This window comes from Eptatretus burgeri, chromosome 8, assembly GCF_056783735.1.
Source record: "Eptatretus burgeri isolate ZD-2024b chromosome 8, Ebu_testis_v1, whole genome shotgun sequence".
NCBI lineage: Eukaryota > Metazoa > Chordata > Myxini > Myxiniformes > Myxinidae > Eptatretus > Eptatretus burgeri.
The window spans coordinates 63,463,117-63,483,324 of NC_140968.1; the positions used below are offsets into that span (position 1 = coordinate 63,463,117).

The 20,208-nt window shown below is 42.2% G+C and overlaps 1 protein-coding gene and 1 long non-coding RNA gene across 2 annotated transcripts in view; one reads left to right on the forward strand and one right to left on the reverse strand.

The window, feature by feature from the left end:
• The window catches only part of LOC147021877 (uncharacterized), an 87,879-nt gene extending 87,145 nt beyond the window's left edge, over window positions 1-734 (reverse strand). Inside the window, exon 1 of the long non-coding RNA XR_015060981.1 lies at window positions 657-734. This is a non-coding gene — a long non-coding RNA (uncharacterized LOC147021877). The remainder of the gene's footprint in view (window positions 1-656) is intronic.
• Window positions 674-20,208, forward strand: part of UMAD1 (UBAP1-MVB12-associated (UMA) domain containing 1) — a 79,709-nt gene continuing 60,174 nt past the window's right edge. Inside the window, exon 1 of the mRNA XM_085892306.1 lies at window positions 674-905. The gene's annotated coding sequence lies outside the window, so the exon portion shown is untranslated. The remainder of the gene's footprint in view (window positions 906-20,208) is intronic.

A 20,208-nucleotide genomic window follows, 5' to 3' on the forward strand; every position in this document is an offset into this window, starting at 1 on the left:
CTCCTACCCTCAACCCTCCCTTTCCTCTCCCCATCTATCTCTCTGTCCCCACCTCTAGCCTCTTCCCCCTGCTCCCCCACACCTCCCCTGCTCCCCCACCCCTCCCCCTGCTCCCCCACACCTCCCCCTTCCCCCCACACCACCCCCCCCTTAAAAACACCGAAGCGACGGGTTAATATACAAACGGGGTTGACAGCAATGTGTCGTGTATAGTAAGTTGTCCTCACACACACAATGGAAGACGTTGCGTACATAATAAATGCATAGTCCCTTTAACAGTCATTTCTGAAGTCACACGTCTCAAATTTTCTTTCCTTTATTTCTCCGAAAAGATGTTCCTGAATTTTTACATTTCGAAAAAAACCTGAAGTACTCCATTGCTCTGTATATGTCAGAGTCAAATTTCCGTGACTGCGTCGTGGTGTGCAAGTGCAATGATGACGAGTTGAAAGGTGTATACTCATACGTGAATATAGTAAAGCTGGCTTCCAACTTTTCATATTTACTGTACTGCACAATAACTACTCACCATTTACATATATCATTTCCTGAGGGCAATGGCATGCATAAATCTAATAATTTAAATAATTCATATCGGAATGAATAAAACAAACAGGAACTGTACGTGATTTGTAGACGAAGTATATCGTGCTCACGTTTTTGGAGCCAATCGTCACTGAACAACATGATCAAAATGTGGATATCGGCGTCGCCTTGTTCAAAATGAAATAGAGAATTAAAAACTTTAAGATATAAAACATGCCTCTGAGGCATGTATGCTCGTTCTGTTTTCACACTATATCCTCCAATCTCGACCCTAGAGGCGTTTACACGATGTTTAATTGTAGAACTTGCTTGTTGAAACTCATTCACGGAAACGAATGATAACTATCATTACTTCCTCGGTAAGTCTCTGTGTCTCTGTGTCTCTGTGTCTCTGTGTCTCTGTGTCTCTGTGTCTCTGTGTCTCTGTGTCTCTGTGTCTCTGTGTCTCTGTGTCTCTGTGTCTCTGTGTCTCTGTGTCTCTCGCGCTCTCTCTCGCGCTCTCTCTCGCGCTCTCTGTCTCTCTCTCCCCCCTGTCGCTCTCTCTGTCTCTCTGTCTCTGTCTCTGTCTCTGTCTCTGTCTCTGTCTCTGTCTCTCTCTCTCTCTCTCTCTCTCTCTCTCTCTCTCTCTCTCTCTCTCTCTCTCTCTCTCTCTCTCTCTCTCTCTCTCTCTGTGTCTCTGTCCCTGTCTCTGTCTCTGTCTCTGTCTCTGTCTAATACCTTGTGTGGTATTTGACATCTTCACCTGGTTATTGATATCTTTACACTTCCAAATCCATAAACTTCGAAAATATTTAATTTTCATTCACTGTTTTGCGTGAATTATATAAGATCGGTGTGTATGTTCCTCTGGAGTATCTGGAGTACCATTAGTTGAAATGCATTTTATATAATTTAAATTCATTTAATGTAAATCAACAGACTTCCAATGAAACTTAAAACAACAAATTTGGAAAAATTAGAATCATTGATGCTAACCTCTACTCATTTGCTCACCTCCACTCATTTGGTCCTCTTTTTCCTGCCTGACTCATTGCCCGACCAACTTCCACATTCTCTTCAATCTCATTCATTAAGACAGCAGTCCACCACCATCTCTGATCACAACCCCACCCACCCAAAACCATGAGCTTTTCTACCCAGTGATGTATTTAGTATTTTCATTTGCAGGTCTAAATGAAAGATCACCTGTCTCGGGTCCTTCCACTACAGGCCGGGGGTCAGGAGACCTGCGGCGGGTCCTAGACGACGGAGGGTCTTTGAGTGCCTCTCCTGCATTCTCAACCATTTCTAACCATAAAAATGGCTTGTAATCATGGCAATATTTTGTACTTTTTAAGCATAAATGTAATTTTTTAATCTAAAGTAGTTTGACCAACAATTTAATTACCAGTAATAACATATCTTGGAATACTACATGGGGAAAAAAGGAAAAGAATGCAAAAAAGTCTCAAATTCCAGAAACTGCAGGGTTTTTTTGGATGGACACAGTGCAGGGTTGACAAAGTCAAGGCTCGTGGAAGAGCTAGAACACAGAATGGATCAGGACATAATAGAACAAAAGGAATAGTAGAAGAAATGAAGAAAAACGCCAATAGTAGGGCTCAGGGAAAAAACAGGCAAAGATGGACAAACAAGGGATGTGAAGAAGAATGAGGGGAGGGAATGACATATGTGGTGGACAAGATGGATACAGACGCGAACGCTGAGGAAGGAAAAACTGGAAATTTGTGGGTGGGGTGGTTTAACAGAGGTAGAAAAGATCATGTTTGTGGATGGGGTGTGATCTGAGATGGTGGTGGTGGTGGTGGTGGTGGTGGTGGTGAACAGCTGTCTTGAAAGGGAAGTGAAGGAAGAATGTGATGGTGTGCTGGAGGGAAGAATGTGATTGAAGAGAATGTGGAAGTTGGTTCCATACTTGAATTTTAAAAAAACGAACATAACGGCATGAGCTCATCATCCAGATAAACCATGGAGGAATGAAGAGAAGGAGATTAAAGGAACTGAGCTCAAACGTAGAGGGTTTCGTAGCATGGTTGTAAAATCAGCAGCTGGTAAACACCCACAGGTATTGTGTAAATAGTGCCTGACAGGCTGTCTGTTGAGTTCACACACGTGCACTGAGTATTACCCAGCATACACCTGCATGTAGCAAGCGCTCGGCGTGATTGAAAGTTGCGTCTTACAGGAAAGAAGACATGGCTATGGCTCAGATTTAAGCAATCCAAGTGATTTGTCCAAATAATATTTGAACACACATTAATTATATCACTGGGAACAAAGTTTTTGTTGCATTGATACCAGCACTTGATCTTACCTAATTTGAGTGTGCTGCATTCATATCTGAAGTTAGTTTCTCTCTGTAAGCTCTAGATTTTTTGCAATCCACCATTATCAACATTTATTTGTTAAGTTACAATTTGAATTAAAAGCAAATTTAAATTAACATATATTTTGACGTAAAGATGATAGGTGATTCAGAACAATTGATAAGGATGGAATGCAAAGTTCAAATCGGTCCTATTCAGGCAATAATTTGCGCTTGTAGCTCTTGCGTTTGTGGACTTCCACAGGGCAATCTTGTTTGATGCTCCAGCAGTAGTCTGCCATCATATTTTTGTCCCATCGCCCTTGGTAGCGCTCTTCCATCGTCATGAGGTCCTGATGGAAGCACTCTCCCTGTTGCTCACTTACAGCCCCCCAAGGTTCTCAGGGAATTGATAAAGGTGACGATTCAGGAAATGGAGCTTGATACTCATGTTGCACCGAAGATCGCGAAAAGCCAACAGCATTCTAGTAACCAGAAACTCATAGTTATCTGCCTTTTTGTTACCAAGAAAGTTTTGTATAACTGCAATGAAAGACAGCCATGCTGTCTTCTCCTTGTCATTCATCTTCCTTACAAATTCCTCATCACGTACAAGGGCACGCATTTGAGGTCCATTGAACACACCTGCTTTGATCTTCTCGTAAGACTATATGTTCTATAGAACTATAGCAGAAACTATATGGTGAAAACATTCACCATCAGTACTCCATGCTTTCACGAACTGTTTCATCAAGCCGAGCTTGATTTGGAGTGAGGGAAAAATGATCTTCTCTCGGCTGACGATTGGGCCATTCACAATGTTTGGCATGCCTGCTTCCAGAGTTTCACGGATGGGCCACTCCTTCTGGATCCAGTGTTTCTCTCGAGCTCGGCTGTCCCACATGCAGAGATGGCATGGAAACTTTGTGAAGCATTTCTGTTGACCAAGGAGAACGTTGACCATTTTCAGGTCCACACAAATGATCCAGTTGTGCTCGTGATATTTGAGTAAGTCAACGACCATTTTTATGTCATTGTTCTTCTCGCAAATGCACTGAGTGACCAACTGGAACCGCTCCATAAACATTGCCATTGTGCAAGAGAATACACTTGAGGCTGCGCTTAGAGGTCTCCAGAAATAATCGCCATTCTGTTGGATTAGACGAAGTAACACCTAATTGCCTGAGAAGACCTGGGATATCGTGGCAGTAAACAAACTGCTTGGCTTCTGAGAAAAAAGGCGACAAAGATCTGGTCCTGATTTCGGAAATATGAAACATTTGCAGAGTGGTGAAGTACATTTTTTTCTTGCAGCCTGGAGGCAAATACCTCAGCTGCTTTCTTGGAGAGCCCCAAATCACGCACCAAGTCATTCAATTCCGGTTGGCTAAACTGCTGAGGGGCTGATGACTGTTTGGTATCAGATGAGGAGGCTTCAGATTCTGAAACCATTTCTTGAAGCCCATCGTCACGACCCTCGTGCTCTTGCTGATCATGTTCACTGCCTTCATCTTCAGATAAAACAAAACCATTTGAGATTGGAACGGGGAGTTCCTCAGAGTGCGGAGTAGGTCGAATTGCTGAGGGAATACAGGGATAGGAGATCTTTTGCCAGTTTTTCTTGCCGACACCCTTTGTGTTGACCAGGCAAAAATAGCAGTCAGTTATGTGGTCCTTGGGTTCTCACCAAACCATGGGAACTCCAAAAGGCAGACCCTTTGTTTTCCTTTTGTCCAGTCATGAAGCATTTCCTCACAATTATGACATACAATATGAGGAACCCATTTCTTGTCTTGGTCGCCAAGGGGAACATCAAAATAGGCTTTATAGGTACGCCTTACAAACGATGTTATATTGCGCTTTTGACGAAGTAGTGTGTAGCAGCCACATACATAACAGAATGCATCATGATTATTTACACATTTATGTCTTATTGAAGAAACCATGGTCAGATCTGAAACAAATAAAAACATTAAGTTAAAGAATATATATCAATAAAGATAAAAAAATTGATGTCAAATAAATCGTTAGCAGCAAAACGAATACGGTCTGTAGTTATTTAGCAGTTTAGGTATCGTATATTTCCACTAAAGTCCGAAATCGCACCCCTAGTTCTCAAGTTATCCCGAGTGCAAATAGCAATGGGTGTCCTTTTTTGCGAAAATCGCAAGTTTCAAATTGCATGAAAACTAGAGCATGTAGAGGAAAACCGATTTCAGATTTGAAATCGGCATTGAAAAAATACATAGAATAAGTTGAAAAATCTCATGCAACAGATAATAATAAAAAATTTGTTCCCCAGTGTAATCAGATTATTGTAGTGGTACGGAATATGATGCTTGTCATCTGCTGTGTGTGGCAAGCCAACTGTCACGGAAATGATATTTTCCGATGGTGATCAATTTTATTTGTCCGCTAATATTTTTGGACCAGTTGTGACCACATCATTAAACTAAGTGACTAAGGTGTAAACAAAGGCAACTTTCATCTGCAAAACCTCAAACTTTGAACCATAGGAAGTTGTCACAATAAACAAAAGTAGATTTATCTTGCCTTGTGAAAGTTGGATTTTGACGTAAAAAGAAAAAAAAAACATCAAATGTTTCAGAATTTCAATTCACACACGAAGAAAAACATGGCACATTAATCTCTTCTAGAACACTGCTGCACATGTGAAACGTGCTCCATTAGGTTTTTTTGTTAATACACACGTGATTTTCTCCAATTCTATACTCAGTGCAATTTATAGGTACCATGAGGATCCACACAGGAAATTGTGGAGGTGCAGGTAGTGGTGATGGTGCAGCAGGTGCAGACAGTGGTGGAGGTGCAGTGGGGGCAGGCAGTGGTGGTGCAGAGGGTGGAGGGAGTGGTGAAGGTGCAACAATATAAATTGGTAGACATGAGGTATGGGAGACAGTTTTTGTGGGTGATGAGACGATTAAATATGTAGATTCTTCATTCTGCAGGAAGGATTGCAGACAAAGAATTCTGTGTAGTTTTGAAGGAGCAGGAGTTAGGGACATTGAAGGAAGGGTGAACGATATTGTATCGGGTCATGGTAGGAAGAAGTTGGTTGTGGTACACCTAGGTGCGAATGATGAAGGGAAAGTTTACTCAGAGGTTTTGAAAAATAGATACAGGATATTGGGTAAGCGGCTGAAAGCAAAGGGTTGTGAGGTCATGCTTTCTGGGATTCCCCCAAAATTAGGAAACAATATAGAAATTATGAGCAGAGCAATAGACGTCAACCAATGGCTGGAAGAATGGTGTAGGGGTTGGGAAAAAGCTTTTACATTTAAGAAGTAGTGGGAATCATTGAGAGGAGAAAGGGAGTGTTTCCAGAATGATGGCCGTATATTGAATAGAAAGGGGGCAGCAAGGTTTGCAGTGGGAATTGAGGAAGGAATCCAGGCTTGTTTCAGGCCCTGTCGCACCTTGACGTTTTAGCCAGCGTATGGCAAGGTATCAAAATGTATGTAGAATTCTGGCGTACGCTGAACTATTGATGTTTTTTTCCAGTTTTGGACGTATTCATAACGAGTTGGACATATGCATAATGTATTGGTAACGTGCACAGAACGTTTCGATAACATATAGATAACTTGTATCAACGAATGCTGAGCGTGTTGTCGGCGTTCACAACCTATGCCCAACGATAGTCCAACTTATGCATAGCGCGGCAGCGTATCGCTGACGATCACGTGGCGTAGCCTATTAATAGGCTGCCGCTCGACAATTCAAATCATAACCGCACTAGACATCGAAGTGTCAAGCCGCTGTCGCACCTTGACGTTTTAGCCAGCGTATGCCAACGTATGAAAAATTTTCCGAATATGCTGGCACACGTCGAAGACGTTATAGGTAAGTTTTGTATACGTTAAGAGCACGCTGGCATACGTCGTAGTACGCCAAGTACGTCGACAAATTTTCAGCATGTTGAAAATTTTTCCACTTATGCCAGCGTATGACACACGTTCCGCATACGCTGGCCATAAGTTGTAGGCATGTTACGCGATCGTTGACACACGTCGACACGCATTACTTATAAGTTACTCATAAGTCGAAACACGTCGAGGTAAAGGCCCGGTCACACCTTGACGTTTTAGCCAACGTATGCCGATTTTTGAATTATTTTTCTAAAACGCTGGCACACGTTGAATACGTTATGGGTAAGTTTTGATAACATTGAGAGCACGCTGAAAAACACTGCCATACGTCGTTGTACTTTTTGGTTGTCCTCAAATTTTTTCATGCTTGAAATTTCACGACGTATGCCGGCGTATGACTCACACATTCCACTACGCTGGCCACAGGTTGTATGCACGGTCTGCGATCGTTGACAGACGTCAACACATGCTACTTGTAAGTTAATCATAAGTTGAGACACGCCGAGGTAATGTTTAGCGTACCCGAAACTTATTTCTAACCTATGATTAACGTGTTGTTGGCACGTTACGCGATCGTTGCTACACATCGACAGACGTTACTTTTAAGTTACTCATAGGCTGAATGACGTCGGTATTGTTGTGGTTACCAAATTCGCAAACCACCATTCAGGTCCCTTAGGTGAGGTATCTCGGTAAGTGCATGTGTAGTTAGGCCCAAACCCGTTGTCTAGTGGGAATACATGTCATTTATACGTGCTGCGACTCTTCAGGATAGCCGTTTTTCTTTTACTATCTTTATTTTGGACCAACCGCCATGATTACCACCACAACCACAACATCAACCACCAACCACAACACCGCTTCACCACAACCGCCACGACCTTCCCGTCACACCTCGCAACCGTAGCATCGCCACCGTTCTTGCCCCGCTGTGGGTACCGGTGTTGGATTCGTGCAGAGCGCGCGTCGAACAGCGTGTACAAAATCACGGATTTTGTGCTTCAAAAACGGATCAAAAACGACACACGCCCACTTTTTGCCGTCCAATCGGTGAGCGAGGGGCGATTTGGCCCCGCCTCCAGAACGATCGATATATGCAAATTTGTGGATCAAAAAGCCTTCACGCCCACTTTTTCTCGGGCCAATGGGGAGCGAGGTGAAAGGTCAAAGGGAGGGGGTCAAAGGCGAAGCTACGGGGGGATAAAAAGGACGGTGTTCGTCAGTCAGGAGAACGAGAAAGGAGAAGGAGAACGAGAAAGGAGAAGGAGAACGAGAACGAAAAGGAGAACGAGAAAGGAAAAGGAGAACGAGAACGAAGAAGGAAAACGAGAACGAAAGGAGAACGAGAACGAGAAGGAGTCGGAACGGAGGGGACGAGTGTGGAAGTCTGGAGCCCGAAGCCTGCAGTGGCTGGAGAAGCTGAAGAGAGTCGGACGAGGGGGTGCTCGCGTCGGTGCCGGGAGCTGCACGCCCGAGGGAGGCCGGCAGCGCGACCTGGCCGAGGTGGAGACGCACACCAGGGATAATAAAGATCCTCTATACCCCGAGCATCAGCAACCCCCTCCTGTTTCCCCCGCGCTGAGATAGTGCGACCAAGGGGGCCCCGTTCCCACCCCCTACCAGACACCGTCCACGAGGCCCGCGGGTTGCGGGGCCATCGCCGCTCCGCGTCTCATCACCAGACGGGTAGGCCCGACCCGGTCTCGGCCTCAGGCCCGCCTCATTCTTGAGGATATTTCTTTTCCTTGGTTTTGGGTATGTGTTGTCGGCGCCGTCTGTGAAGTAGAATTGTATAAGTGTTGCCGTGTGCTCGGTAGTCGGTATTAGCTCTGCACTGTGTTTTCACTTTTATATTTGCTTTTTGTGTAAATGGAATTGTGTTTTCTTTTTTTTGTGTGCATTTGGTGGAATTGTATTTGTGTGCTTCCCGTGTTCCGCGAATAAATGTGCTTTTATTGTTGAACTGTTCTCCCGCTTCGCTTCGTCTTTCCCCCCATTGAATCCTCATCTTGCTTCACGTAAAGGGTTGGTAGTGGGCTGAATACGCCCGATAATTAATCGAACCGTCGAGGTCGACGATAACACCGCTCGGTTATTCTGATAGTACGGAACGGGTCGCTTAAGTGGCCCGTGTCCGAAGTCGACCTGCGGCGAGGTGCGATCGCCCGGTCTACCCTCCGCGTGGGTACTTAGGTAGTTCGAATTTGGCGAGCAACCCTATCCCACGCGGGGGCTGATTGGCTCGATCGCGGTGAGACCGAAAGGTCCACCCGTGACTGGTTCCCGGCGTTAGTCCGAGAGGGTCACGACTGGATTGTCCGTCCGGTGGGCGACATGCCGCGATTCGAGTTACGTGGCCGTCAGCACGCCGGCGGGCGCGAAATCCACAACAGTATAATGGATCATACTTGCGTCAGCGTCCACGGCCACAGCCAGGACACTTATTTGCAGCATTCTTCAAACTTTTCTTCGGCATGACGAGGATGTTCACACTTCGATGTCTAGCTTGGCTATGATTCCAATTGTCCATCGGCAGCGTCTATTTAAAATAGTCGAGTTTGAGCGTTTTAACACGTTCAGAAGAAACGCTTCAAATTTCAAAACCCCAGCGTCAAAAAACTAAGGCGAGTGACAGCAATTTAAATCGTTCATTGTAAACAATGAAAATAGCTGAGTGGTACCGTTTAAAAGTCGTTGAGTGTAAAAAAAATCCACTTGTTGAGCGCAAGCGTCTACTTTCAATAGTGGAGATGCAGCCATTTAAATCGTTGAGTGGCAGCCTATGAATAGCAAACCCTACGTCACCGGCAAAGATAAACTGCCGCACGATATGGATAAGTTAGGCTATCGTTGGGCATAGTTTGTGAACGCGGCTACATGATAATTATTCGTTGGTATATCGTATCTATAAGTAATCAAAGCGCTCTATGCACATTATTAGTTCATTGTGCATTTGTCCAACCCGTTATGAATAGACCTAAATCGTATAAACAAGCTGTAGCTCATTGTTGAAAAGGCCCCATAAAAATTAGCCGCGAAGAACTTCGAACAACGGTGAAAAGATGTCTCCTACCCGTGGACACGGGGACGCAAGGACGATTCATCATAACCCACACCCTCCCCCTCACACTCACCTACTACTGCCAACATGAACAAACTACTGCTAATACTAATACAAATACTGATACTGATACTGTTACTGCTGACATGGACATCGACTCAAAAAGGACTCGAAAACACTGTTGGGTTCCCCTTTTATGAGCAGCATTTTTATATACCAATTCCCAAAACCGCTGGGAACACGTCTTTATATGGCAGTTGTAAGCTAGAAACACATTAATTTATTTTTTTTTGTCGACCGGAAGACGTCATTGGAATACGTCTACATACGTCGATGTGTGTTGGGACTACGTAAAGAATTGGTTCAAAGCACGTCAAACATAAGTTAGAAATAAGTTTCGCGTAAAAAAGACATTACCGCGACGTGTTTCGACTTATGAGTAGCTTATAAGTATCCTTTGTGGACATGTGTAAGCGTCCACATATCGTGTGTAAAACTTATCCCCATCGCATGCGGAACGTGTGTCATTCGCCGAGTACGTCCAAAAATTTTGAACATGTTTAAAATTTCTTGACGTACTCTACTTACTACGACGTATGATAGCGTACTTTAGCGTTCTACTCACGTATACCAAACTTACTCATACCGTATTTGACGTGCCCCCAACGTTTTAGACACATTTTTCTTAGGTCGGCATACGCTGGCAAGATCGCCAAGGTGTGACCGCGATGTTGTCACTTCCATTTCTACGGCAGTTATGATTCGAATCGTTGTGCGTCAGCCTTTTAATAGGCTACGTCACGACATCGTCGGCGATGCGTGCAACGCGCTATTCCTAAGTTAGACTACCGTTGGGCATCGGTTGTGTAGGCCGACAACAGGTTCAGCATTCGTTGGTATAAGTTATCTATAACACAACGAAACGTTCTGTGTCCGTTACCAATGCGTTATACATAAGACCAAGTCGCTATGAATACGTCCGAATCTTTAAAAAAAAAACATCAAAAGTTCAACGTAAGCCAGCGTTTTACATACATTTTAATACGTTGCCATCGCTGGCTAAAACGTCAAGGTGTGACCGGGCCTTAATGTTTAGTGTACCCGAAACTTATTTCTAATCTATGAGTAACGTGCTTTGAACCTATAAGTGCTTTGAACTTATGTGTAACATATCTCCAATGCATATTGACGTATGTAGATGTATTTGACGTCTTCCGGACGACCACAGAACTTATTGAACGTGTTACTAACTTACAGCTACCGTATAATGGCGTATTGGCAGCGTTTAGGGGAATTGGTATATAAAAATGGGGTTCTCACAGGAGGAACCCATCAGTGTTCTAGACTACATGTTTTTTTTTTTTTTTAAATATATTTTACTCTGTGTGTCAGTGTGTCAACGATTGCGTAACGTGCCTACAACACGTTACTCATAGGTTAGAAATAAGTTTCGGGTATGCTAAACATTACCTCGACGTGTTTCGACTTATGAGTAACTTAAAAGTAACGTGTGTCGACGTGTCAACGATCGCGTAACGTGCCTACAACTTATGCCAGCGTATGCGGAATGTGTGAGTTATACGCTGGCATACGTCGAAAAATTTCAAGCATGTTAAAATTTGTCGACGAGCTCGGCATACTACGACGTATGCCAGCCTGCTCTTAACGTATACAAAACTTACCCATAACGTATTCGACGTGTGCCAGCGTTTTAGACAAATTTTTCATACGTTGGCATACGCTGGCTAAATCGTCAAGGTGTGACAGGGCCTTTCGGTCGGTGGAGGGTAGGGAAGGTATTAAGGAAGGAACGGATGATGTAATTATGATGAGTAAGGCCAGGCAGAAAAATCGAATTTCAGGAAGGGAAAAGTTAAATATATTCTTTACCAATCCCAGAAGTTTAAATAATAAGATGGAAGAGCTTGGATCCAAAGTAGATAGTGAGGAGTATGATATAGTTGCAGTGAGTGAGACATGGTAACTGGAGGACAGGATTAGAAAGCTACAAGGTGTATCGATGTGATCCAAAGGAGAGAATAGAAGGAGTAGCAATCTGGGTAAAGGACAGAATTGTATCAAGGAGAAAGGGGTGATTTCTATCCAGAAAGCATTAAGGAGAAGAGAAAGGGGTGATTTCAGGTGGGAATTAATGTGGAGGATTTTGTACGGGTGGAGATTAGAGATTGTAAAAACGGGAAGATACTGGTCGTATGCTTTTATAGGGCTCTGTCTTCTGGTTTTTTGAAGTTAGTATATGAATACGTTATTTTCATCGCTTGGTGGGAAGAAAGAGGAGGAAGGAGGAGTACATGAATAATTCAAAAAGGCATGTGGTAAGGGAAGTGTATTGATTATGAGGGATTTTAACTTGCCAGGGATAGATTGGGTAGAGGAACAGGGAAAGGGCAGAGCAGATGAGGATTTCCTAGATTTAGTCCAGGATTGGTTTTTAGCCCAGTTTGTAGATAAGCCCATGAGGGGGAGTGCAGTGTAAGACCTCCTTTTAAGTAACAATCCCAATATGGTGGAGGAGGTGGAGGTCGGGGAGCATTTCAGAGCAAGTGGCCATAACATTGTGTGTGCAAAGATTCTGTTAAGGGTTGGAGTTCAGGATAGTAGGGTAAGGCGAGTAAACCTTGAGGGTATGAGGAGAGAGCTGAGTGATGTAGATTGGGAGAAGCTAACAACAGGACAATCAGCATCAGAGAAAATCAGCATCGAATCCTTTAAGGACCAAATGTGAAGAGTGCAGAGTAAGTACATCCAATGAGGTGCAAAACTAGAAACAGAAAGACACCAGGGTGGTTGAGCAGTGAGATAAGGAATGCTTTTAAGGAGAAGCAGAAGGAATTTATTAGGTTTCAAATAACAGGACTGGAGATAGATTTATATCACTATCGGAGTAAACAGAGGCAAGTTTGTAAAATAACTCAGCAAGTCAAAAGAGAGTAAGAGAAGGACATGGCTAAGAATATTAAACATAATAGCAAGGCTTTCTTTAAGTATATGAGGGGAAAAGAACAGGTTAGGACCAGGGTGGGTCCATTGGGGAATAGCACTGGCAGAGTGGTTAGTGATGAAAGTGAGATAGCAGGCTTATTAATCAGGTATTTTTTCTTCAAGTTTTACACAAGAATGGTCAGGAGAATTGCCAATAGCTGAGAGTATCTATCAAGGAGATGAGGAAGGGCTTTTACAGAAGATCCAGGTTGGAGTGGAGGAAGTAAAGGAACAGCAAGGTAATCTCAGAGTACATTAGGCTCCGGGTCCAGATAATATGCACCTGGGAGTATTGAGGGAAGTGGCCGGGCAGGTAAGCGAGATGTTAAGAGATATTTTCAATAGTTCACTGGAGTCAGGACAGGTACCGGAGGAAGAATTGGGAAACTATAGACCTGTTAGTTTGACTTCAGTTGTGAGGAAGGTGTTGGAGACATTAATTAAGAACCAGATGAGGAACCATTTAAACAAATACAAACTAATTAAAGGTAGTCATCCTGGGTTTACCAAAGGTAGTTCCTGTTTTACAAATCTTTTCGAGTTCTATGAAGCAGTGTCTGATTGGGTGGATGAGGGAAAGGCAGTGGACATAGTATATGTAGACTAAAAGAAGGCATTTGATGAGGTTCCACATTGGAGGTTGGTAGCCAAAGTGAGGGCTTGTGGAGTGGCTGGTCAGGTAGCTAATTGGATTGTAAGCTGGTTTAGTAATAGGAAGCAAAGTGTGGCTGTCAGTGGGAGGATGTCTTGCTGGGAGGTTGTAAGTAGTGGGGTACCTTAGGGATCAGTACTCAGACCATTATTATTCATTATTTACATCAACGATTTGGATCGTGGGGTGAAGAGTAGGCTTTCCAAATTTGCAGGTGACACAAAGCTTGGAGGTAAGGTGGATAGCAGTAGGGGTGGTGAACAGATACAGTAAAGTATTGGTACTTGCATATATTGGGCAAAAGATTGGCAGATGCAATTTAATCTGAGCAAGTGTAAGGTGTTGGGGATGGGAAAGAACAATGAAAATAGAGATTTCAGGATGCAAGGGGTAATTTTGGAGTGTGTCACACAGGAGAAGGATCTGGGGGTGGTAATAGATATGGGGGGTAAGCAGGCATCACAGTTCCAGGCAGCTATAGGTAAAGCAAATCGGATTTTAGGTTGTATTCAGAGGGGGGTCAATTATAAATCAAAAGAGGTGGTGTTAACATTGTACAGGAATTTGGTGAGGCCACATCTCGTATATTGTGTGAAGTTTTGGTCACCACAACTTATGAAGGACATAGATGCCATGGAGAGGGTTCAGTGCAGGGTTACTAGATTGGTTCCAGGCCAAGCTCGACTCAGCTACGAGGAGCGGCTGAAGGAGACAGGGCTTTATTCACTAGAAAGGAGGCGGTTACGAGGATATATGATAGAGATGTTTAAGATAATGAAAGTTATCAATAAAATAAGTACAGATTAATTATTCAACAGAGTAGACAGTGATAGCATCAGGGGCCATAGCCTGTAGTATAGTAGATTAAAGAAAAATCGTTCAGATTGTGAAAAAAGTGTGAAAATTGGTATACATGTCCATTTTTATATGTTCTTTCATACAAGAGCAGGACATACTGATCAGAATACATTTACGGCCACCATCTGAATTTCAAAATGGCCGCCACCGAAAATAATATTTTACGATATCTCGGTCACTAACAGACCTAGAAAAATGAATAAAGAGTCGAATCCAATGTTTTCACACACAAGGAATCCAATAAACACACTTAAAATGCTCTATTGTCAGTCTTTCTGCTTTAAAATGACATATGCACTGTCCCAAGTATAGTTCATCTGGTCTAGATACAGTTCTGACTTCAATCTGTCTGATAACATGTTCTGCACAATGGAAAAGTTCAGTGCACGGGATAGATGCACAGAAACATTTGCATGGTGGTCTGCATGCCTTTTTGCAGCCGCATTTGGTCAGCTCTGTGCTGGATTTGGTCGCATCGGCAAGTGCTGTCCAGAAAGGTATCCACTGTTCAATGGCGTTCTTCATCCATCCCCAGTCGCATGGGCTTGGTATCTGCTGCTTAGATATCAGCGCTTGGCCCCAGATGTGTCTTGCCTGGTATGTCGACCTCTTGATATGTTCCGTGAGGGCTGCCTTTGTGGGGGGTAGGCGATCTATTTGTCTTCCTTTCGCGAACAGAAGCTTCCTTGCCTGATTCACCTCGGTGCATTCACTGGTTCTATCATAAAGACGTATGACGAACCTTTCCAGTTGACACACATTCTCATCTGAGACTGATGAAGGCTCTTGGGATAAACTCAAGAAAGTGTCCGTTATATCAGGGAAATTGGTCCAGGTGTCCCAAGCGGTTTTCTTCCCAATACCACTGAATGATGATGTGTCACAGCCAGTGAAGGCATGGAAGAACAGAAGAGCTTTGGCCTTATTTTCACCAAGACCATTTGCAATCGCGTGAGCCGGTATTAACCTGTAGTGTTTCTTGACTCCATATGCAACCCATAGTTTGTCAAGGGATAAAGCGTGAAATATGGCAATTGCAAGGACAACAACGTCGGTGTCAACTGACCTGATCAGGATTCTGTGATGGCCATTTTGTGCACAATAGAAAGCATTCAAGAATAACCTCGTATTGACTTCTTCATGGTTGCATGGAGCTAGAGAACATTCTATGTTGCACTCTTGGGAAGAGATGACATTGGTATCTTGTGTGCTATATCGCTCCTTCTCTTGTGTGGATAACTTAGCGACGCACTGTGACGGGTAATGATACAGCTCACTCTTATTTTGAACCACACGAAGAAAGCTCTGCCAGTTCTGCGGAATTAGCATAGAATTTGTGACAATAATGCGGCTCCCCGTTCCCCTCCTCTTTCTCGTTGAACTCTTCAAACTGTTGTCAATATACCGATCCCATATAACATCCAGACGTTTTGTGTTTTGCAGATTTCTCAGTACATAAGGCAAGAACACATTTCCAGCATAATCTCCGAATGTTGAGCAGGACTTAAGAAACAGCATATTGACTATAACAGATCCATCGAGAATTTTGGCATCTACCTCTGGTGTACCGTACTCAGAAGCCGTACTAGTAGCCAGCTTGTCAAAACATCAAATAAGGTCTGATTTAGTACACTGCCTCAGTTCTCCCATGTCTGATGGAGAAGGTGGTGATCCCTGGTTTTCATGACTGAAGAATTCATCCATGTCCCCTTCTCGGGACTGGCAAGATATGTACATTCTGCCAAACAACTCACAGTTGCTTTTCAGAGTCCTAATTTGGTGTGATGTTCTGGAGTGTTTTGAGGGTGAAGTCTTGTGGAAGGGAGCCATGTTGTTCTTTAGTATGATGTCTGAAATTGGTTTTACTCGCTGCTCCAAGCGTTCAGCAGCATATGTCATATTTTGACTGCCCATTTGCTTCCACATTCCTCAGCCTAAAGATTGCATCTTCTGTCATCACCTCCTTTGTGTCCAACACGATCAGATCATTTGTATCTTCTGTGAAGAGATTACCTAATTATTCAAATGTTGCAACCACAGCTTTGATGTGTTGAGCAAATTTCAACTGAGTGACTTGTCCCTGATCATGGTGTTCTGTTGATTTTGTGGAAGTAATTTCAAATTAATTCTCAAACTCGTCGATGAATCGACCCACTTTAGGACCAGCTGTAATCCAGGGACGTTCTCTGGAACGCATGGATCGATTGACAGCTGGAACGACCGCTGACCATAGTTTCAGAGCGAATGACAGACAGACTCTTAGAATTATAACACCTTTCAAAACATTATATTTAAAACTAAATTGGATAAAGCCATTTCTACATGCTCATAGCATTTCGATATCAAACATCGAGCAAACACTTTTAAGTATTTAGTTGTTTATGAAAGGGTCTCATTTCGATTTTGAAGCAGAAAGACTGAAATGGAGCATTATAAGTGTGTTTATTGGATTCCTTGTGTGTGAAAACATTGGATTAGACTCTTTATTCAAGTGCTTAGGCCTCTTGGTGACCAATATATCGTAAAAATAGTTTTCGGTGGTGGCCATTTTGAAATTCAAGATGGCGGCCGTAATTGTAGTCTGATCATGTGTGTCCTGCTCTTGTATGAAGGAGCATATAAAAGTAATCATGTGTACCAGTTTTCACACTTTTTCACATTTTGAACGATTCTGGTGAAATGTTGACTTCATCTACTGGACTACTGAGAGTAAAGAAGAGGAGAGTTAAGACGGTTGCAAGGCAGGGGTCTTTCACTCGGAGAGTAATTAATGCATGGAATGGTCTACCTGGAAAGGTAGTGACAGCAGAAACAGCAGATAAGTTGAAACTAGAATTCGATAGGTACCTGGAAGTTATGGAGATAGGGGGTCAGGGGATATTGGCAGGACTTTTTACGTAGTTTGAGCATTGATGGGTGATTGTGTGCATGTGTACGGAGTGCTGTTGGTGGGGGTCTCATCAAGGGGTGTTGTGTGGTTGTTGATGTGTGTTTTTTAGCCACGCCTATGCCTACTTCCCTTGGGAAAAAAATTATAATAATAAAATACAAAAACCTCAAAAAACAAGCAAACACAAAAACACTTAAAAAAACAAAAAACATTTTGCATTATCTTTGGATCTTGTGTTGATAAATTAGTGCGGTGTTGATTTGGCACAGGCATGATGAGCTGAATGGCCTCCACCTGTTTCTCATATCCTTGGATTTATTGGTTGCTTTATGCAGCTTTTTTTGGCTGGAGTAGCATGGGGGTTAATTTATGGAAATCCAAGCCACCTCAGGTAATTGATTCGGTGAGATGATTGGTTACTCCCTCCAATTATGGATGAAAGCTATGATCGGGTCTTAATACTTGTATGTATGTTTGTACGTATGTGTGTATATATGCATGTGTGTGTATATTTGTATGTTTATGTGTATATATATATATATATATATATATATATATATATATATATATATATATATATATATATATATATATATATATATATATGTATATGTATATATATATATATATATATATATATATATATATATATATATATATATATATATATGTATATATATATATATATATATATATATATGTATATATATATATATATATATATATATATGTATATATATATATATATATATATATATATGTATATATATATATATATATATATGTATATATATATATATATATATATATATATGTATATATATATATATATATATATATATATATGTATATATATATATATATATATATATATGTATATATATATATATATATATATATATGTATATATATATATATATATATATATATATATATATATATATATATAATCAAAACATGAGGAGTGTGACGAGCACTCCGCTGATCCCCATTGGACAACAGTCCACACCAAAGCGTTGCCTCCGATACAGAGGCTTCGGCCCGGTGACTTTGCCAAAGAGACAAAAACTATATGGTCATCATCAGTTAACCATCAAATGAAACCACAGATCCCGATTTCGGGCTTATTTGACCTCATCAGGATGGTATACCGATAAATATCTAACCAATGTTATACATCACTTCCTGACTGTTATGGTGAGCATCGCAGCAGATTATATCTCTCATGGTAAAACAATATAATCCGCACAGAACAACCATCCGTCTGCCACCCAGACAATTGTTCCTACTAATTCAAACCATTCAACCAGAAGGCACGTGACGTGAACAGCAGGAAAATCGAAACGTGAGGAGTGTGACGAGCACTCCGCTGATCCCCATTGGACAACAGTGCACAAGTGGATGCAATGAAATAGGAGGGCACACAATAGGAGCATGCTTATGATACACAAGTCCATAAGCGTGCCAAGTGCACATTCGTGAAAGGTAGACCAACAAAAACGGTCAACATAAAAATTGACCAAAATACAATGAAATAGGAGCTTGACAATGAAGCATCTTCTTACGAATACCTTGGAGCAGAAAAGGGCTACAAAATATATCAGAAGAAAATGCACAAAACAATCATCAAACAATACCTATGTTGAATTAAGTAAATTTTGAAACCATTCCTCCCCAAGGAACAAAAGGAACAAAATCAAAGCCATGGATCAGCTTGCAGTTCCAGTGTTCAAAAATACAGCTGCGGAATAATAAACTGGCCACAATCATAAATCACTAAACTAGATATCAAAACAATGAAACTCCTCACTATTCATGTTCTATGAAAACCATGCATCTCGAGATCTTCGGGTCCTGAGTTTGAGCCCCTGCCGGCTGTTGAATTAACACCAGATGGGGTTGACTCAGCCTGTCATCGTTCCGAGGTCGACGAAATGAGTACCAGTGTACTGGTAATTATAGGGCCTTGCATCAGCGGCACAGCCGCGCCTTCAGCCAATGATGCCACTACCCGCAGCCTTGTGCTGCATATGAAGGAGGACGAGGAGGAGGAATTGATAAATAAAGTTCCACTGGAATGGCTATGAAGAGGTCAGCTCAATTGTGACTGAGAACAAATCATAGTAACTGCTCAAGACCAAGGACAATACACCAAGGGCTTGAAAAAAATGGCATGACTGAGCCAATCAGACAAGTGTAGATTTTGCAAGGTAGAAACATAAAACATGTCACCTCTCAGGATATAAAAAAAACACATGTCTGAACAAATGTACACACAAAGGCACAACAATGTAGGAAGTAATCCACTGGCACATCTGCAGAAATTTCAATATCCCAATCCCAGAAAACTCATGGAAACATGAAACAAAAGCAATCATTGAGAGCAATGAAGTTACGCTCACAACGGACCTGATGATCCCATCGAGCGTGAACATAGAAAACAAAGCACTGCCACCAGACAGATGATTCAGATCCAAAAACGAAAGCAAGGCATTGCTAATTGAGGTTTCAGTACCCAGTGATTTTCGGTCTAAAATACATGGAAATCAAGAAATGACCAAATATCAAGATCTCAAGAATTAAGTCAAAGATCTTGGAAGCTGAAGAGTGCCAAAATTCGACCAGTTATAATTGGAGCAGCAGGAATGATAAAGAAGAACCTTACAAAGATTCAAACAAACTATACCTGGGAATATTACAATTTGGCATTGTCGTATTACAAACTATCCACAAACGAACAAGTTTGAGGCTGCTGACCATCCTGAAAAGAGCCCTCAGAACAAAACTTTGAGAACTTCACAACTTGGTCCATGAATTGTGAACCCTTACCGAAACGGAGGTGGACAATTCAAGCCCTGGGAGGACTCCGTTACACCTTGTGAAACTCGAATTGTGGAGATAACAATCACACACACACACACACACACACACACACACACACACACACACACACACACACACACACACACACACACACACACACACACTTGAAAGGAAGCTTAA